General features: G+C 45.8%; 1 protein-coding gene across 1 annotated transcript in view; it reads left to right on the forward strand.

Annotated features, from left to right (window-relative positions):
- CTNNBL1 (catenin beta like 1) overlaps window positions 1-22265 on the forward strand; it is a 1235052-nt gene that overhangs the window by 1053603 nt on the left and 159184 nt on the right. The window lies entirely within an intron of this gene.

Genomic DNA, 22265 nt, shown 5'->3' on the forward strand with positions numbered 1-22265 from the left:
TTATTGCCGCACCGGTGCTAATGTCCTGAATGGCATTTTCCTGCATCATAAAAGCATTTGTGGTTGCAACAGAACCGACTGACGTTTTGAGGAACACAATTATTGTCTGACACATTGCAGGAAGGCAGTTTCTACATTGACCTACAAGAAATACTATTGCTAATACTACCATGAGAATGGATAGCAACTTCCAACTAAAAGAAGTGAACATAGACCGCAGGGAACCACCTATATCCAATGTGCCAGAAGGGACATGAGCTTGGTCAGCAATGCTCGGAACAAAAGTATTTTTCCCTATGATACTGCTGTATCGCAGAAAGGCTGGCATTGGAAACACTGATTACTGTACCAGACAAGGATGGCGCTACAAGATATTCCAGTAATACCCACCCACCAACATTCAATCCTGACAGTACTGCATATATGAACCCCCTTGGAACAATACCTTTTTCTCTGACTGAAGCATAGAGATGCACGGACCCTCTCTGGAGTGAAATAGCCATAGACTCACAGTTTGGCATAGCTGGTATATGGAGCCAAACAAAACAGAAAAAAGAAGTTCCAACAAGACAGGTTTCACAGAGCTTAATTGCTCTTTGGAATGTCTCTTTTTGCTACTGCACCCCTAAATACTCCATTAAAGTTGGCAATCTTGAACACCTGGTAGTTGTCCCTCGCGGAAAGGGTTTCCTTATAGTTTCCTTGGCTGCAGATTGTACCTTGGCCCCTGTACTGTTCCAGCAATGTCTTTGGGGCTAGTGGCAACAATGCGAGTGTCAAATGTCTCAGCAGAAGGGGTGGAGGGTGCTTTCTGCACTGGACATGGCAGGCAATGGTGTGAGTAAAAGAGAAGATGATGCTCGCTTTGTATGTGAAGCGTGGACCCAAAATCTCCGGCCATGGCATTTCACAGCCGTCTGAGTAGCGAGCAATATCTGCACCAACCCTTTCCACCTAGGCTTCAGTCCTGATGTTCGCTGAAAGTTTTTTTTAAATCCCTGCCTGGATGCTGTATCTTGGCCCCTCCAATGGCGTTGGTAGACAATCAGCAACCTGTTTGCAGAGAATGGACAGGTTTTTAGGTAACTCTTTACAGTAGCCAATTAACAGCGGATATGGCACAATTATAAGCACCTTTGAATTTGGCACGCCCCATACATTTGCTAGGCGGCCCATGACTACTTCGTAAGGAGACAATCTAACACCTGAGTGCACGAAATCCATTGCAGTATTAACAAAATGCACACCATTGTTGCTCCAGACACTGTGAGGCAGTCCAAATCGGGGTAAATGCTCCTTTACAAATATTATAGCAGTATTTGATTCAGTATTGTCTTTTAAGGGAAATGCTTCTACCCATTAATAACACCTATTTGTAACACTTCAAAGGGAAATTTAGGTGGCCGAAAATGTCCCTTTGGGGCTCCCTCACTCTTCCCAATGTTAAAGGATGCAAAAAAGCAACCGTGGCTGGTCCTAGCTTAGTGCTACTCCAAACTGCAGTGAGCAACTTGTACATTCCCTGTGCACCTAGATGAGACGGGCCGTGAGCATAGGACAACATTAAAGGCAAATACATACATGGTCATTTCCATTTTCACCTCATCTTGCGTGTCTAGCCAACAACCATCTACATATTTCCCTGTCTGTTTCCATTCCTCTTATTCTTAGGCAGTAGCCTCAGACTGAATGAGTTTTACCGTCTCTATAGCATTTTCAAATGTCAGTGTCTTCTTTTCGTACGTGGCAGACATACATAAGCAATACGGAAGACTGAGCAGTTGCTTTGGGAGTTTGATCAGCAAAAGCATTGCATTTCCCTGTATCTACAATTGTTTTGTGTGCACTGCATTTAATGATGGCCAATTTCTTTGGTAATGTCAGGGCATTCAGCAATTTCAAGATCAAAAAACCACAAGGTTTTTTTGTGCCATGTGAAGTCAGGAACCCTCTTTCAGCCCATAGGCAACCAAAATGGTGTGCTACACCAAAAGCATACTTATTATCTGTGTAAAGGTTCACCGTAAATCCTGTACTGAGTTCACATGCTCTAGTAAGGGCAATCATTTTGGCTTCCTGGACTGAATGCTGAGTAATCCTTCCGGTTCCAACTATATTTTTTAAGATTCTAATGGTAAATGTTGCTGTTTAGGTGCCATCTGGTAATTTAAACAAGACCCATCTACAAAGTACCATCCGGCTGTTCGACAGGGACGTCCACCCATCCCTTCATCTCTTCATCTGTGGTTAGTAAACAATCATGCATTTCAACAGAACCATCAGAAGGGAGGGTTAGCAAGGTGGCCGGATTCAGGGTATTACAATGTTGAATCGTAATGTGTGGTGCCAGTAATGTCAAGTCATACCTAGTGAGCCTGGCATTCGTTAAATGTCGGGTCTTGGTTTTAGTCATCAATATGTTTATTGCATGAGGGACTAAGAGTGACAGGGTGTCTTAACAATAGGGCATCTGCTTGTTTCATGGATAATGCTGCAGCAGAAACATTTTACAAACAATTTGGTAATTCCTTTGTTACTGGATCCAAAGTGGAGGCCAAATATGCACATGGCATATTTTTACCCCCTTGCAGTTGTGTTAGTACAGACAATGCACAGCCTTGGCTTTCATGCACAAACAGTGCTTTGTATAGTTTGGAGTTCCCAAAGCATGCAAGTTCCATAGTGCTGATTTTAGTGCATTAAAGCTTTCCTGGTGAGCAGCAGTCCATCAGTGTTGCTCGAGGTTAGTTCTAGCAAGGAGGGAAACATTAGGGAATGCACACGCTTCCCCTACCTCTTTTGGGAGAAGCCTGCTGCATTCATGCTCTGGTCTTTAACTCTACTTTTTTTCCTTTTCCCCCTAGTCTTTGGGATGGTTCAAATAACTTTTACTTTAACTATTCATATTTTTTGGCCCCCTGTAGCCTGTCTCTCTACTTTCTGCGCCCTGATGCCTACGATCTCCGGCACATTATAAATAGATACATAAATGGTGTTGCATACTAGCTAGCCATGGTCAATATTTGAGCAGCATTTTGGGTTCGCCAGGTGGAGTCCTATGTCTGAATGTAATTTTTTAAGTGAGGTAACAACCCTTCAAAAAATCGGAACAGAATGGCTTTTGTCCTTGCGGGATAGACATATCCATCCCACTAAACCAGGTAAAAGCTTTCTTTTGTGCAAAATATTTTTCAATTGACTCCCTTTCTTCCTGCCTGCAAGAAGTCAGCTTATCCCAATTCATGCGCTTGTGGGGAACCATTTGCTAGATATGTGCTATCAGCAGTGTTGGAAGAGCTATTATTTCTTTGGGCAATTACCCAGTCTTCCCCCCTTTCGCTCGCTGCCACGGTCAGCTCATCCTGCTTTGACAGGATTTAAACTGTCTTGCATTCTGCATTGGCGCCATATGTCTGCCAACAGTGTCCATGAGAACAGTTGATCTATATCATCAAGTGTTAGCAGACCTGTCTTTAAGACGCAGTCAGTCTGAGTATTCCACTGCTCAGGATTTTGTCTGATATCGGAGTAATCTTTAGTAAAAGACAGTAACTCCATTTTGTTCCAGGGTACGTGGATCTGGTGTGTGGGGTTATCCGTATCCAACCCAGGAACTTCGCTCATAGGAAACGTTTGAGTTACCATAGACTTTGTTGGGGCATTTATGATCCAAAACGGGAATCGCAACACAAATTTTGGACAGGAGTCTGAATCAAGCTTACACTCCTGGATTGCTTGCTCCATGTCCTTATCGTTGAGGAGAGGTACACTTTGTCGTCCTCATTCACCTTTTTATGTAAAAGCCACATTCGCCTAGTTAGTTCTAGCACTATTGCGACTATAAGTGTATCTCGTTGCTGGGGAACCTATACTTTGGCTTGTTCTACTCCTTGAACCCTGTTTTTGATCCATGCTAACACTACCCTTTTTTGCGGTTTCTGTGTCGTGGGTTGTAATCCTGTTGGCACAAGGTGGCGAGGAGAGCGCCTTATCACCCGGTGGGTGATAGGAGTGTGAGGGAGGTCTTTTACCATTATAACATTCTAACAACGGGTCCGTCTCATCTTCTAAGGTCACTCCTGATTCAGGTCTTGGGGCTGAGGAGCAAGCCTTGGCTACATACACACCCTTAATTTGCATTGCATCTTCACAGTCTGCCTCTTCCCAATCCTTTTTCATCTCTTTATGATCATATGCGCACGCTTTGTCTTTCTCGGATTGCGGTTTGTTTTTTAATCTGTGCTTCTCTCATAGAGTTTTGTCTAGCTTAATCTTCCCATTGTCTATATGTTTCCCGTTGCAAGGGTCTAATTGCCTTTTCGCCTTTAGCGGCTAATGCTTCTCAGGTACCCTATTTTTTCTCCAGGTAAAAAAGATCCATGCACAGGAAACTAACTCTGAGTTGGGGGGCAGTGTATTTATGCCATTCTCGCAAAAACACCACCACCTCCAAGCCCTTTTTAATCATCAATTCACCCTGGCGTACCTTACGGGGGAGTCGGAACATGCTGCTCCTGAGCACTGGAACAAGCCTTGCAACATTTTAGCCCACAACACATCATTGTACTGCATGAACTACCCATGGTTTCAACTTGTGTACACAAGGTGTATTTCTCTATGGCTCATTTAACACAATGCTCCCATAGAAAATACAACCTTACACGCTCATTTCATAATTCATCCATTACACATCATAGCGTGCTCATCATACACATACTGCACCCAGAAAGTCTCACCCAATTCCATTGTCTGTGCCCGCTTCCCTCTGTCCAACGAGTGGGGGGGCCTCGGTCATGGAGGATCAGCGTGTCGAGGAAATCAGCTGAAAGTGTGACCCACGTCCTTTCACCGTCCACTGCCTGTTCCCCAACCGTGGCACACTGTCCAACTGGATCCTATCCACGACGAGGTCCCATCTAGGGGCACCATTTTGTGGGAAATAATCCAGTCATAATGCCCGCTTGTGGACACACACGCACCAAGAGAATGAGATACCGGCCCCGCACCGTTTGGCAGTCAAAGGTTTATTCATTCAGAATGCGTTTAAACGGGGAGCATAATGACAGCAAAAGCTTTGTCCATACCTCTGCCTTGTATCACAAAGTCTTCATATTTATATGCTTTGACCAGCAGGATTACATGACACACGGTTACCATAAAAAGGAGCACAGTCAACATGATATGCACAAGACATATTCTTAGCACATGGTTGTCAGTCAGCCACCTGGTTTGTCGCTTCACAGTTAGGAACATGCATCGGCAAGCTAGGCTGACATAATTAGCCCACCGAGTGTATTCTTGTTTTCCTTGCAACACGCTGAAATAACTGCTTGTTCATTTAAGTAATTGCACATGTGCTGAAGCTAGATTCACAGGTTGGTTAAACGCTTCACTATCTCTACCCTGACAAGGATTTCCCTGCCTAAAATAAACTAAAGGAAACACTCTAACAATGGATATCTGTCCCTTACACTTGTACATACAATAAATCAATGAGTAATTGCATGGCAGTTCAAAACAATAATGATTGCATTCATAATGTAACCAAAGTCTCTCCTTTTAACCTGGAAGAATTCCCCTTCCCCAGTTTTAAGCAGGATTCTGCTTCACAGTTCAAGAAAAGAAAATAAGGAAATCCTGGTTCTTTGCAACTTCAGCTTGTTAAAAGAAAGTTCCAAGAACTCCAGCGATTCAACAAATCAACTAGAAGGTTCTTCCTTTTGCTTGAACAAGTGCACGATTTAACCTTCTTAGCTAAAGTACAATTTCTCAGTTCATCAATAGCAACAATAATGGTCTTGGTCAGGATGATTTATGCCACAACTGATTAGTTCTGAAGACTTATAGCACCACAAACAACATACATCTGTCAAGATCAATTCATAGGACTTCATGAACTGCTACCTGGTTTACTTCCACAGCAGGCCTACTACCTCAGTTCACACCTTGTTTACGCCTAGTGCTATCTGGGTATACTCTCTTGCCAAACAGCGTTTTCACAACAAGTGCTTTTGTTATTAATATCTATTGACAAAAGATTCACAACAGCTTCACAGTATTCACAGTATTCAACAGTTTGCAGCTTCAAAACTTCTAACACATCTTTAGGGAAAACAACATTCAAATTGGTGCTTTTCAGTAATGCTCCTCTCCTTCTGAATATCCTTTCCAGAAGGGCAGCCTTTTGACGCTCTTGTTTCCCCACCAAACAAGTAACCATATACTGACAATGGTAGGGTTTTATTCTGATTCTCCCTTAACTTTGGCCATGTGAATTTATCCCAGACTTTTCCATATGTTATACAAAGCACAGGCAATAAGTTTCACAAAGTATGTACCTGTCTGAGGACCCCTTCTGTTGGTAATATTTGCTGGATTGTATTTGCCAGAATTTTAATCTCTCTGTGCTTGGGCAATTCTTGTAGGTACTACAACTTAATAATATCACCCCATCTGGTTGTTGGGCTTTCCACAAACTCAGATATTTAGAGTTGTAGTCATTTGACTTGGTTACATAAGGTTTTCACTGTTTTTCAATAGTTTGTTATTCAAAATTAACTTCAAAGTTCCTTTCAATCATACACCAAAGCTGCTTTGCTGCTTTTCAATGTTTTGGTGCTCACAATCGGAGTTACTTTCACTCATACGTGAGTGCTGCTTATTAACCGAATGCCTGCTTTGACCATGCAAGCAGGTACGGCGCGCTCTGGGGTACTAACAACTTGTGAACTCACTGAGTAAAGCTTGCGCTTCCGATCCCCTCACTGCTTGCAGGACTTATGGTTCTGTGGCTCCTCTGCAAAATGCTTCTGTTAGGCCACCGTCGCCCGCGCCGCCTGCAACAGGAGCTCCCTTCGTTCCTGAGGCCCTCTGATGCATGCCAGCCACCAGACTTGGCTCGATGCCCTTGAGTGCACGCCAGCCACCTGAGACAGCCACCTGGGAAGGAAAGCTCCCTCGCCTTTGCTTCCCGCTGCACAGCCTCTGCAGAATAGGTCGCCAGAGGGCATGCTTCCCTCTTTGAACGATTCCTGCTGTGTGACCTCTGAACTTCAGGATTCGAGAGGCATGGACCCTCTGAGGATCGGCAGCGTATATCTGCCGTACAGTGGTCCCGGCGTCTTCTCTGTCCTCCAGCTTCTGCCTGGACTGCCTTTACGAACCACGCTGCTTCAGCTTCTTGCTTCCTCTGCCCTTCTCTATGACCTGCACCTGAGGGGGCTTTTTTAACTTCTCTGTCTCTCTCAGGTGTGGGTCCTTTGAATTAACAATCTGACCACTCCTGCAACATACCTTTTTATTCCCCTTCCTCGTCCCAGTACCTATGAAATTATGGGGCTTGAAGTCCCTAATGGCAAAGTTAGGTATTCGGGTTTGATTTTTACTTTTAAACTCAAGTCTATTTCAGATAATATTCTTTAAATGGATCTCATACGGATTAGTCATCAGATTTGATTGAAAAGGGGAAGACAGTTCCTTTAAGCTGTTATTATTCACAGCTTTCCTTTCTCAGTACCCTTGGATATTAGGGAGGTCTTTTAGTTTTACCAGTCTCTTGGATTTTGGAAGGGTTTCAATTTCTTCCAAGGCCTAGGAGTTTGTGATTATTTTAACTCCTAGTTATGTGTGTATGTTGTGGAACAAAAAGATAGTTATTACAACAAGCTATCACACACTTTGATATTGAGGCGATATCCTCCCCAGAGGAAGACCAATACGCTTCTCATCTCAGTCTCCTCCCAATCGCTTGGCCTTTTCTCCTCCCGCGTGATCCGCCCGCAGAACACCACCCCCAAGGTCAGAATCAGAAAGCATCTACCTTTCCCTGGCCACCTGGAAGGAGACTTTAGGCAGGGATTCAGTGCGGAGTCCGTAGGATTCATCAAAGTTGCATTACAGTAGTCCAAACACCATTGATGGAAGCAACTATGACTGGAGCATGGACATTGATGGGATTTAATGGCAACAGTTTCTTCAAGTTTTTTAATTTAAAGAAACCTGGGCTGCAGATTGCGTTACCTCGGAAGAGAGGGAGCTAGTGACTTTTAGGGCAAGATTTTTTACCACTTTATCGGGCATTGGAAAAGGACCTAGACAAGGCGGCCAGAAATCCTCAACCCACAGTGAAGAATAATCAGGAGGGCTCACCACCATTAGGGACCAAATTGAATTCGGGGGTGAAATGAGGGCTGGGTATCGGGAGGGTGTAACTTTTCTAGGTAGATATGAAACTATAGATTTCTCGAAGAGATTTATGGGGATCAGGTTATTACGAGTGAACATGATTGATGATCATCATGGTTGATATCAGAGCTGCAACTTTGAATGTGAATGGGCTTAATTCACTGCATAACTATCACCTCAGGGACTTCCCGAAACTACACTTACACATGCTGTTTTTTTCAGGACACTCATCTCAGACGTAGGTAGGAATTTAGCTTGAAGGGAGGAGTGTTCGGGCAGTCCTTCTGGGCCTCAGCGTGTGAAAGGAAGATGGGTGGAGTGGGTATTCTCTTGGCAAAATCATTTTTGAGGGAGGTACAGACTAGGGGGACACTCGAAGGGTGGTTACTTATGGTAAAGGGCATATTGGGTTTTTGGAGAATCACTTTGGCTGCTCTATATGCCCCTAATATGGACTAACTAGGTTTTTGAGTCGTTCGGCCTTTGCCCTGCTTCAGTAGTACTCTGAGGGGTTTCCAATAACAGGAGGGGATTTTAACATGATCCAGGACCCATTGCTGGATTGGAAGTCTGAGACGGATGCTGCTGTCAGAGTACGGGAGACCAAACATGTTTTAGTTTGTGAACCTCATCATAGATTATTTCTGGTTGGATATATGGAGATCTCAACATGGCCAGCCGGGTGGTATCCCTCCTCCCTACAACTCCCTACCTCCCACGATACTTGCACCAGAATGTGTCTCCTTTTGCATCGTGGAGCACTGGACACTGTAAGGTTGGAAACCATTGCCTGGTCCGATTATGACATGGTCATCATGACGGTACAGTTGAGACTTGGGGAATATAAAGAGGGTGTTGTAATGACTCCCTTCTGAGAGATGTGGTGTTTAGAGGCTTTATGGTAAGGGAAATTGGCTGCTTCTTTGAACGAATGATATGGGAGAGTTTTTGCAGCAATATGTTTGGGAAGCGGCAAAAGCTACCATCAAAGGCTTTAATCTCATGTCTGATGTCATTGGTGATGTGATATATTATGTTGAAGGTTTTATACCGCGCACTGTCACCACCATCGTGGCCCCTTGGCGCTCTGGTGAATCTGTATAGCAAGAGGGGGTGCAAGTTAGTCAGACTGAGCAGGAGAAAGGAGCAAGAGAGCTGTGATGTACTGTTGGCAGCTTCAGGTTGGTTTACACTTTTGCTGAGTGTAGGTGTGATTCTCGGTCAGTAGGCGTCATGTGCTGTTGTGCGAGCCTATGTGTGGTTTGTTTTGTTGTGGTGAAGTGTGTGTGTGTGTGGTTTATATTGCTGTAGAGGTATGGTTGTGTTTAGTTCAGAGTTTGATAGTATGCAGAAGGATGAGTTTTTTTAGTAGGGTTGGTAAGTGGCGGTACCCTTTCTTTCCCCCTCCGTTTCGACTCCCTGCTGCACATATTCCCATCTTTCACTCCTGTTTCCGGTTTGGAAACTGGTACACCTGGCTCTCCCTCCCATTCTTACGCCCCTCTGCTCCCCTGCACTTCGCTCTAGTCTGGCCCACTCGCCCTTTTTTTCCAGGCTTTGTATTTTATTCATCGGGTGTGGGTGATGTTCATTGGTTTTCGTCACATTCTGAGTTGAAGAGCCAGGTTTTTAGATGTTTTTCTGGTTCAAATTTCTCTAAGGAGGGAGTTCCAAAGTTTAACGGCTAGGCAAGAGAATGCTGAGCCACTAAGTTTTTTCCTTGTGTATAATGTAAATTCTAGGTGGATGTTGTTGCTGGATCTGAGTGTTCTAGTCGGCTGGTAGATGGTTTATTTTTTTAATGCACATTGTTTTGAAGGTAATTAGTGTTTTGACTGTCAGCCAATGCAGCATTTTTAGCGCTGGTGTGACGTGGTCCCTTCGTGAGTGTTTGAGAAGTCTGGGCGCTGCGTTCTGTATATGTTGCAGTTTCTTCAGTAAATAATCCCACATTCCGAGGTATAGGCTGTTGGTGCAGTCTATCCTTGACATAATGAGGGAGATGATGGGGTGTGTTTTGTGTGTGAAGGAGAGGAATGGTAGAATCTATTTGATTGTGCGTAGATGGAAGAAGCATTTCTCGATTACTGTGTTTACTTGGGGTTCTAAGGTTAGCTTGTTGTCCATCAGGATTCCAAGGTCTTTGACAACATTGGAGGGTCTGGGTTCTATTCCAAGTTCTGTGGGCCATGGGATTTACTGGTTCTTTCCTTGGTTGTTGGATGTAATCATGATTTCCCTCTTGCCCAGGTTTATTTTTAATTTGTTGGTGTTCATCCATTGGCAGAGTTCTTTGAGACAGTCTGTTAGCCTTGTGTTCTCTTCTTGTTCGTCGTCGATTTTGTAGATTTGGGTGACATCTGTGTAGTTGTAGCAAGTGAAGCAGTGTTTTTTGATGAGATTGATTAGTTGGAGTCATGTAGATGATGAAGAAGAGTGGGGTTAGCGAGGATCCTTGTGGTACTTCACAGATGGTGTCCTGTGGTGCTGATTTGAATGGATTTAGCCATACTTTTTCTTTTCTTTCAGACAGGAAAGATTTAATCCAGAGCAGTGCCGTGTTGGTGATCCCTATTTCTTCAAGAGTGTTGTGGTTGACTGTGTCAGATGCAGCAGAGAGGTTGAATAGTAAGAGTGCCGAGTTTGTGTGGAGTCTGCATTGGTCTTGCCGTCTCCATCCCTCTCATGGGTCTGAAGCCGACTTGTGCCTGATCCAGTAATTGGTTATTTTCTACGTGATTCAGTGTTTGTTCGTAGACACATGTCTCTAATAGTTGGGCTGGATTGGGGATGTTTGAAATCGGTCTGTAGTTTGAGGTCTTCGACATCGCTTGGTTTGATGTACCAATATTTGAATGCTTGCAGTTCTCTTCACATTGAGATTGATAGGTTGAAGAGATTAAGGTAGCATTCTGATGGTGTAAGGTTTGATTTATAGATGTCGGTGGGTAGGTATCCATTGGAAGCCTGACCTGTTGCTTTTTTTCACCAGGTTGGAGTTTTTCTCTTAACATTTGGGCAAAGCTTTCCAACCTGTTCTGTGGAGCCGGGGTGGGTGCAAGGTGGTGCATGGTCTGGTCGATTGATCTACTTTGTATGATCCAGTGTATGCCAGTGATTTTATTCTTAAATTGATCTGCAAGATCATTGCATAATTGTTGTGACGGTACCAGTGTGTTAATGCATTCAGGGGGATTTCTCATCTCGTTTGATTGTTGGTGGCTTTTGTGTTCTGGTTGTTGTAGTATTTCTTCTTGGCTTTAAAGAGTTTCCTTTTTGTTTGATCAAATTTGTTTTTGATATTCTTTTGGCTTGGTTGTACTGTTTCCTCCATTCTTGTTCTAGTTCCGGCTTGTTTTTTTCATTGCATTGAAGTGAGGCATAAACCATCTTGCCACTGCATACTTTCGTGATCGTATGAGGGGTTTTTCCTGGGATGATGCTGGCAATTGTTTCGGTGATCCATTTCTGCATTAGGCCTGCTGTTTCATCCAAGTCATTTGTGTCCACGGCTGCCCTCCATGGTTTTGAGGATTCTAGTTGTTCTTCTAAGTTACTGCTTTTGACAGTATTCCAGTCTCTTTTCCAGACCGGGGGGAGCATTTGGGGCTGTTTTGGTGCTTTAGATGGTAGTTGGATCATGGTTGGTATACTGAGGTGGTCTCTCCATAGTATTTGTATTGGTGGTGCAGTTGAGATTATGTTCTTGTTGTCCAGGATTGCATCAAGAGTGTATCCTGCGGACTGTGTTGCTCCTTTCACAATCTGATGTAGTCTCGTTTTCTTGAGCTGCTTAATTAGTGATTTCTGCAAGTTTACGTTCTCTTCTTCAAACCATATGTTGAAGTCAGGTGACTGTTTGATGGCCAGCTTCATGATGGCTTCTTTTAAGGTGTCTATGAAGGTAGTGTTGGCGGTCTAAAGATGAGTATGAATGTGTGGTTTGTTTTTGGGTCCAATGTTGGGTGATCGATGAGGGATTTGCAGTTCCAGATGTTCTGCTAGTCAGTTGTTCTTTGTAGGCGACTGCAAGTCCTCCTCCTCTTCTTCCTTTTCTGTTTATCTGTGTGCATTAGAAGTTGATGGGTAGACAGCTGTGGAGTGACTTTGTAGTTGTCATCTAGCCAGGTTTCTGTGATGAATAGGATGTCAATTCCACCGTTGTATAGTAGATAATGGATCTCTGTAGCGTGTTAGGACATTGATCTTGCGTTGATCCGATAGCAGAGTATTTTTATCTTTATAGTGCCTTGTTTTGTTCTTGATTTTCTGTGTGGTCTTCTTGGGGAGTTTTCTCATTATTCTCAGGATGTCTTCTGTGGCGTCTGTTTCATCATTGAGTACATCAGCTACTTTTCATATTGGTTTGATGACTACTTCTGACTTCTATTCTGGATCTCGTTACCATTGCTGTAGGTCACTTTGAAATATGGTGATGTATGGAGTGAGTGTGTAATTTCGGATCTTTCTCCTACTGCCTGTCTCTCCCCTTTTCCTGTGCGGTCCTGGTATCCTCCTAGTATGTCTAGCATTTCTGGTGGTAGTGAGTTGGTTTGGTGAATGGTCCGTTCCAAGGTATGTTGTTGGGTATGATGATTTTTGCCTTGTTTTAGAGTTTGTTCTGTTTCTATTAGTTCTATTTCCCGTTGCACTTATAGGTACACACCCACCTTGACCCCGACCCCCCCCCCCGCCCCTCCAGTCAATAACCTCAGACAACAACTACACTAAGAAAAACACAACTGATAAGGGGACCCCAAAACTAAACAAACAACAAGCCTGACAAAAACTAAGATAAGTGTTGAAGGGTGACGAGGGACCCTGCGAATCTAACACTACTCTGAAATCTAGAAGACCCAAGGAGAAAATAATATGCCACACCACAGAGTAGAACGATGTGAGAGAAAACTAGGTGAAAGGAGAAATGAAATGAAACCACACCAGGCCACCACACAAACAAATACCAACAGAGCACAGCACTTTGTGACTCAGAGTGCCGCTGTACTGCTAGAGAGAGGGCAGAGCTGTACCGAGCAGTGGAGGTTGGGCACCCAGAACTGGAGGCAGTGCTAGAGGTGAGGTATCTAGAATTGGGTAGCCAGTGATTGTGTTGCATGCCCAGAAGTGGAGCCATGTAGCCAGGTGAGAAACACCTAGGATTGAGACACAGGGGCAGTATGGAGACCCCAAACTGGCAGACAGTCCTTGAGAGGGAAGAAAAACATAACTTTGAGATGCAGCAGCAGTTAAATTGCAAAGCACCAAGATTTGAAACACCTAAACAGTGGAAAAGCACCCAAACAGTAAATTCAAACACCTAGATTTTTAAGTACCTGAATAGAGGAGAAAACACCCATATTGCAGTCACAAAAGCAAGTGCAAACGCCTGGATTTGAGACACACGGACAGAAGGGAAAACTCCCACATTGCAGAGAACCATTAATGCAAAACACCTAGATGGGGGGGGAAAACGCCCATATTGTAGTCAAAACAGCAAGCGCAAAACATCTGGACTTGAGACACCCAGACAGAGGGGGGATACACCCAAATTGCAGAGGGAAAAGTAAATGCAAAACACCTAGATTTGAGATGCCTGGACAGAGGGGAAACCGGCCCAATTCTCAGTCACAGCAGTAAATGTGAAACACCTAGATTTTTAGTTACCTTGATAGAGGGGATAATTCCTAAATTGCCGTCATAACAGTTAAAAACACAGACCACGCAAAGTTTGGTGAACAGCTGTGATAGGGAAAGTACGACTGTGGCAAACAAACACAACTAGGCTAGATGCAAAATATGTCTGAGTAAATCAGTTAGACTGGATGAAAAATATATTTACCTTTATAGGGAGGCAGATTAAAGATGGCTACTCTATACAATTGAGATTCAATACAAGCTATGGGTTATTAGCATGAATATGCTAAATGTCTGCAAATGTGGATAATAGGTACTGAGAGTGGTTGGGTAGTTAATGGAATATAGTAATCATTATAACCCCTACCTCCTGCACGCTTATCTGTCGCTGCTGGTTGACGGCTGCAGGCTTCCCAGGCGAACACGGGCAAACACGGAGTGGAGCTGAGTCATGGAGCTGCCCTGGTACGACGTGTAATTTCTGACTCTTGGGGCTGTGGCTGGGGAGGGAGGCCAAAAAGGTACTCGCATAGGCAATCAAAAAAACGAAAATAATGCTACAAAAATGAAGCAGAGAGTTGGGCCACAAAGAACTTAGCGCTTACCTCAATGCCAGGGACCTGAATGGCAGATGTGCCGTGGTGAAACGGAGGGCCTAGACTTGCGTTATTATGACTGTGTAGAACTGGCCAATCGGGGGATGGGGTGGAGCAGGAGACAAGGGCGGGCCGGGTGCACCAGGAAACTGGGTCGGCAGGCCAAAATGTACGAGTGCAGGAAATAAAAAAACAGAAAGAAATGCAACAAAAATGAAGCAGAGACAAAGAACTTGGCTCTTACCTCAATGCCAGAGATCTAAGTGGCATAATTAGTTATGTCATCAGTGATGTAATCTCTGATGTCATTGTGGTCATCCGCTGCGCAACAGGGGTCGAGCAGTTAAGATGGGTTTACCTGAATTTCAGGTGTTTTGTTGCTGTTTGTGTAGTGCTGCAATAAATGTAAATCCTCAAAAAAATACTGTAGTTCCCGATTCTCATGCTAAAATGCACCACCTGTGGTTGCCATGAATAAGAGTAACAAGTAAAATAGGAATCCCCAATGAGCCAATAAGACATGAGACAACTTTGGTGGGGTAGCGGGGCGGTCTCTGTTTCAAATTTGCCCTTCTGGCAAAATACATGGAGCTAGAGACTGCTTCATCATTCTGCATAGACCTCCCATCATTTATTTATGTATTGAGTATTTGTATGGCGCCTGTACAACAAAAAGTGTTTCCAGGCGCTTGATGATTTGAACAGGCAAACACTCCCCTTTAGAAATGGCATAAGGAAACAACTGATTCACTGATGTTGACCTCTTTAAATCTGGCAGGGATTAAGCACCCTCAGACAGGCATATCAGCATTTCATCCACTAGGGTTATAGGCAGAGGTGCCCAGATAGCCGTGGTGACACTGCCTCGTCTCCTCCACTGTCTCTGGTTGAAATCCACTCTGAAATGGCTTTTCTTTTTCCACTCCAGTAAGGAGGTTGTCCCTTTCAATCTGTGAGTTTAAGTGAACCACCTCTGTCATCTGGGTCTTAAAGTTCTGTCTCCCATCATTCCAACTTCTACCCATCCACCCCCTTTACATGCTTCTCAACCCCACCACACCCTCCAAGCTCCATCCAGCTGAAAAATATTTGGCAACTTCTTGCGAAAAGTGCCATAGAACTGGTGCCTGTCGATAGTGAGAAGAGCTGGGCCTCCCTTTATTTGACACAAAAGGAGGACTGGGGCCTGTGTCCCATCATGGATCTGCAGCTGCTGTATTTGTACCTACTTAAGGATACATTCAAGATGTTACCTTTGACAAAGTTCTCCAGGCCCTCCAATTGCAAAACTACCTGTTTCATTGGACCACTAGGATGATTTTTTCTGTGAGCCAATCCATCAAAACAAAACCTAATGTTTGTGATTTACCAGTTATGTATCCTTTTCTTTGTCCTTTCTTCAATCCCAAGGATCTAGTTATGTTATGTTGATATATACAGCGCAACACTACCACCTAGTTGCAGTTTCCAGGTCAGAGGGTTGTGGGGAGGTTAGTGAGGATAGGATGAAAGGATAGGTTCAGAACCAGGAGGAATTGGCATCTTTAAGGGTTTTGCATGTGGGAGTTGGCACGCAAAGGCCCATGCGTTGTAACCGTATGGTTAAGACTCGGTGCCTCGGGCATGTACTAGTGTTTGTGTTGGTGTATTGTGTGATGTTGGGTGGGTTGTGGTTGTGCGCACATGTCAGTGTCCATAAGAGATACAGAGTTGCCAGTGTCTGTGGCTTAGACTATCTGGTGTCTTGGTTGTACTTGGATTGTTGATGGTTTTATGTACTAAGTGGGGTGGTTCACTCTAGGTGGGCTTCCAGCATCTCGAAGATGGTGGATGTGGACATAGAATTGATTATTGGTGTGTTTATGTGTAGTTTGGCTAACCCAAGGTCTGGTGTAGTGGCATTGGTTATGTTGGAGGTGTAGGAAGGGATGTGAGTTAGTAAGTTAGTCGGTTTGTTGGAGCCTCTGTTGTGAATATTTGGTTGCTGCTTGAAGGTATAAACCCATGTTCTTGGTTGTGGTTCGTCAGCTCATCTCGCCTCTTCCCTAGTTTGTCTTCAATGTTATTGTTGCCAGTGTCCCTTTGCGGTCGTCATTTTAGTTGATTAACCAAGTTTTGAGTAGTTTCCTGAAGGTGAGGTGGTGTCTGTGGTTCTAATTTCTTTGAACATGGTGTTCCAGACGTTGGCAATTAGACGTGATAATGCTGTTCCACCATATTTCTTTTTTTCGTAATGTTTAGTCTCCATTTGTAGGTTGTTGGATCCTTTCTTGGCAATACCTGCTAATCTTATCTTGGATTAATTCAGTTCCTTGTCTCTGCACACTTTGTGGGCGATGCAGAGTGCTTTGAATTTGCTGTGTTTTTTTTTTTTTTTTTTACCGATAACCAGTGTAGGCTTTTCAGTGCTGGAGTGATGTGGTCTCATCTGTTTAGTCTTAATAGGATCCTGACTAATGTATTTTGCACCCTTTGGAGTTTCTTGGTGAGTCTTTCCAGCATTCCTAGGTAGAGGCTGTTTGCGTCGTCAATTCTTGTGACTATCAGGGATATGATTGTGAGGGTTTTAGGAGAGAAGGGGAGAGGTAGGGGAGTAATCCTCTGCAAAGTCTTAGGAGGAAGAAGCATTTTTTAGTGATTGCCTTGACTTGCGGTTCCAGTGATAGTCTGGTGTCCATGAGTATTCCTAGGTTATTTACTACATCAGCCGTCTCCGGTTGCTTTCCCATGCCAACCGGCCAGTCAAGTTGTGGGTTCCCTCTGTTGAATCCTGGCTTGTGAGAGCATTATTTCAGTTTTTGCCGGGTTCAGTTTAAGGTTGTTAATTTTCATCCAATTGTAGATGTCTGTGAGGCAGTTGTTGAGGCAGTTATTTTGTTCCTAGGTTCTGTTTGCTTTCACAATCAGTTGTGTGTCGTCTGCGTAGTTGTAGGCGGTGAGTCTGTGGGTTCCAATGATTTTCATCAGCGGGCACATGTATATGTTGAAAAGTAGATGGGAGTGGTTCTCTCCCTGTGGGACTGCAGGATATATTTTTGGTGGTAGGTAGGTTCTTACGGCTCAGTGTGTTAGGAATGAGCTAAGGTAATGCGGAATCCTGTATGTCACATTCCGTAAGTCTTTTTTATTAGTGTTGCATGGCTGATTGTGTCAAATTCTGCTGATATGTCCAGTAGTATGAGGGCCGATTGGGGGTCATCGTCTTTTTTAAAAAAAAAAAATTATTTCCAGGTCATCCCATATCGATAGGAGTGCTGATTCGGTTCCTCTCTTGGTCTGAAGCCAATTTTTGACTGGTCAAGTATTCCGTTTGTTTTGACGTATATTTGAATAGGATCTTGTGCACATGGTTCTCCAGGATCTTTGCTGGGTAGGGCAGGTTGGATATCGGTCTGTAGTTGCTCGGGTCTTCTGTGCTTTGATTCCTATTTTATCAGTGATTTGACATACGCTGATTTGAAGGTGGACGGTACTGTTTCTCTTTTGACTGATGGATTCATTAGGTTCCGTAAGTGTCTCTCTGGGTTGTCGAGGATTCCTTTGAAGATGTTTGGCGTAGAGGGGGTCAGAGATACCTTTGTGATCCTGCAAGGTTGGTGTCCTTGATCAGTGTGGCAACAGTTTTTTCTGGGATTGGTTCTAGGCAGGTGAGTTTTGCTATAGTCTGTGTTTCACTCGGTGTCTGTGTTTCACTCGGTGTCTGTGGTCCATCAGTTGTGGTTCTATTTGCCTGGGCTTTGTTGATGGACTCCTGGATTGCCTATTTTTGATCTCAGGTGGTTGGTGGGGTGTCACCTGGGTTAGGCCTCCGGCCTAGTAATTCCACATGCTCTTCCCGGGGATCTTTTCTTTTCCCTCCTTTCTCATTGCAATTATCAGAGATAATACTCTGTCCGCGCTCCTACCCGGCGCATGTAGACAACGGTGGGTTTTAACAGGTGTCGGGCCTGCGAGGGCTCCTCCCCCATGTCTGATCCGCATGCACTCTGCCTCTGGTGCCTTGGCCCTGACCACGGCTGGGACGGCTGTTCTGCATGCAACGCATTTACCCAGCGCGCACTGAAGAAACATTTAGCCAGGTGGAGGGAGCTGTTAGAAAGATCACCACCAGAAGACATCAAGGCATACGTTAAGAGGAAGAAAAGGCCCACGGTAGGTTCCCTGTTATCCTCTGCACCCCACAAGGGCGACTCCTACCCTGGGAAGCTACTAAGCTCTGGGGTTTCCAGGTCCTAAGACCACTTAGGGAGCCGAGGCTCCGAGAGCTACCGACCAACAGATCGAGGGGTCCCAGGATCCTCCCGGTCCCAGCACTGAAGGGCCGCAAGGCTCTATTACAAGGGTGCTTCCAGAGGGGCTCTGCTCTAACACCGGACTCACTCCAGAGGGGGTGCCTATAAGCAGCAGTAGCACTACCGGCATAATGGCCAGGGCACTCCCCCTCCCAGGGCTCTACCTGAGGTGCAGGGGAGGTCAGAGCATTCGCTTCCAAGTGTGCAGGCGGAGACTGGGCTCAGCTCATCCGGTACCACTCAGCAGGTACGTGGCGTGGGGCATGACAAAATGGCCACCCGCCCAGACAACATGGCGACTCACCCGGAGCCTCCTCAATCGAGAGAGCAGGCATGGGAACGCATGTCAAGATGACTGGACAACGCGAGTTACCTGGTCCACGTCATACCTGTGAGAAACCTGAAGATGTCTCCCTAGCTAGTCCCCGGGGGATCTGTCATCCAGGTGGTCAGGACGTGGCCATCGCTATTGGATCCAGTTCCTGGGGGTGGACCAGTGAGGGAGGATCACCTGGGTGGGGGGGGTCCTCTGGGAGTGGGACACCGACAGGTGGGACACAGTATCCCCCTTCCTTTAACACCTCTTCCACATCCTCCCACGTAGGACATTTGAAACCACTGCCCCCACACCCACTTTTCCAACATAAACACTTCCGCACAACACAAAGGACAAAAGACAAACACTAGAGCTGTTTACCTGACATGTCCCAATACAAGGGTCAGGTAATTGATCAGAATCACACACACCTGACGGCCCTTTCCCTTCCCCCACAGGGATAAACGTGGGAGCCAGAGAGCACAGTACGAGCACGGCAGACAGCACGACGAGATGGCTACTATGCAGCAGGTCCAGAGAAGGAGGAAGGCGGCAGGAATTGAGAGGGGGCGTGGAGAGAAACAACCTTGCCCTTTTCATACCAGGCTCGCGGAACCTTTGTGGAAGAGAGCCTAAGACTGCATACAATAGTACAAGTGCCTTGCAGCAGATGTCAATGGTACACGGAGCAAGCCTATGCCGATAAGCAGGAGCGAGGGAAGCACCCGTGGTACCGGCCTTGACTCCAGGAAAGCTAAAAGCCAAGCGGATTATCTCAGCCAGTGAGTTGAGGTGGGGCATCAATAAGAACCGGGCTGTGTTGATTGAGAAGCGCTAAGTAGCAAGTTGGAACCAAGTTAGATGAACTGTGTAAAGAACTGTAAAGAGTGTTAAGGAGAGGCCAGCTGCAGAGGGAAAACCGGCACCACGTGGGTGCTAATTCAATAGACTCTGGTCGCACCACATACTATCAGTGCACCCCCAACCTCAGTCCTCAGTTATAGCTGCTACCTCCATTTATTCTAAGCAACAGGCTTCTTCATCTGCCCCCACGTCAGACCTCCTAGGGAAGGAGGAAAAGCTGTAGGAGTCCTATGGCAAAAATATATGCTCTAATGCCACACTCCACCTGCGCCAGGCCAACGCGGATGCTATGTTGGCAGCAGTGAATCAAAAACGTTGTTGGAAAATTGTGGATTTCCTCGCAGAGCTCCCCGCGTATAGTCGGGCTCGCTTCAGAGCAGGGTTGGCAGAGGTGAAAATAGTGGCCCAAGATATCAAGAGTCCACAGTGGCTCACATTGATAGCGGGCAGAGCTATCTGTATCGCCACCGATATGAGGAAGATGGCTTGGCTTAAGGCGACCAAGTTTAACCCTGATGTGCAGGAGGGCAGTCCCAATCTGCCATTTGGAGAAAGTCGGCGCCCAAGGCCTATAGCCAAAGTCACCAATGCTCTGACAGAGCCCATACCTTCGGTGGCATCACAAGCTTTCAGGAGTGACGCACTAGACAGCCCGATCCGTCTCCTAGCCAGCATAGATGCAAGCAGCACAAATACTCTCACAAGGTATTTGTCCCCCCTCCGAGGCACCAGCCTCAGAGGGTAAATTACAGTGGCAATACCACCCAGATCGACACGTCTCCAGTGGGTGGGTGGGGGAGGCAGGCTTGCCCTTCACATACATTTCAGGCAGGCAAGGTTTGCGGACCCTTGGATCCTCTCTGTAGTGTCCATGGGCTTCCGTCTGCCAAATCCTCAATTTCCTCTTTCCTCCCCTCCACTCCCACAGATTGGGACGGCCACTCTTTTGGTGGAAATCCGCTCGCTCATCGTGAGTCAGGCGGTGGAGGAGGTTCCAGCTTCACAGCAAGGCACAGGCTTTTATTCACGGATATTCACCATTCAGAAAAAGAACCAGACTGGCCTGAGAGTTGTTCTAGACCTCTCTTCCTTTAATCATTCCCTACCCCTTCAAATGTTCAAGATGGTTACTCCAGCACTCATCATGGAGACACTGTGGGGATGTGCTCCCTGAATCTGAAGGATGCTTATCTGCACGTCCCAATTTGGGAACCCCATCATCCCTTCCTGAGGTTCAGGATCATGGGCTTTCATTTTCAACACAAAGTCCTCCCTTTTGGCCGCAATTCGGCCCGAGGGTCTTTACAAGGTTAATGAACTCGGTAGCAGCCCTGCTCAGGGTCGAGGGCCACCACCTTAATCCATACCTCGATGACTGGCTAATCCAAGCGGAGTGTCCTGGGGCTTTACGGCGCACAGCTTCAGCACTTATGCAGCTGCTATATGATCTGGGGTTCTCTGTCAACCTCAGGAAGTCGCAGTTCCTCCCCACTCAGTCCTTAACATTCCTGGTGGCCATTTGGTATACAAGGGTGGAGAATATCTTCCACTCAGCAGACAAGATCACAGCAATCAGGGAGGCCACCAGGCATTTTCTCAGCAGCCCAGTGACCTCAGCATGGTGGTACCAGCACTTGCTTGGAATAATGGCGACTTGTCTCCTGGCTATGCCACACACAAGACTCAAAAGGAGGAGGCTGCAGCTGCAGTTCACAGCCTCTTGGAATCAGGAGACGGGCTCCAAGGCAGCTCTAGTCAGCATACCACAGCACCTACACCCGGGCCTGGAGTGGTGGAGCGCAGAGACCAACCTGTTAGAGGGCAGACAGTTAAGGCAGCCTTCTCCGGAGATCACCATTACCACAGACTCGTCCCTAGAGGGATGGGTGGCTACACTGGACAACCAGTGTCCATAGAGTATGGTCACGACAGGGACAGTTGTAACACATCAACTAGATCTAGATGACCATCTGGCTTGCCATTAAAGCGTTTCTCCCCATTGTCAACAGCAAGTCGGTCTGCATCCAGACAGACAGCTCCACTTGCATGTATAACATCAACAAGCAGGGGGGGTACCACGTTCCCTCCGCTCTGCTGGCTGTCCATCGACATTTGGGTGTGGGCACTGTCGAATAGCATTTACTTATAAGCAGTCCACCTGCTGGGGGAGTCCAACTTGGAGGTGGATATGCTCAGCAGGCTGGGGATCGACAACTACGAGTGAAAGTTAAACAAAGCCTTCAAGAAGGGGATCTTCGACAGGTGGGGCCACCTCCAGGTAGACCTATACTCCTCCATGGTGCCCTCAGTTCGCATCCTGGATGGGGCAATGCAGGGGATCGCTGGGGGAAGCAGTGCAGATCCTGTGGAGCAGCATTA

Source organism: Ambystoma mexicanum, chromosome 3p (genome assembly GCF_040938575.1).
Source record: "Ambystoma mexicanum isolate Mex_15411 chromosome 3p, UKY_AmexF1_1, whole genome shotgun sequence".
NCBI lineage: Eukaryota > Metazoa > Chordata > Amphibia > Caudata > Ambystomatidae > Ambystoma > Ambystoma mexicanum.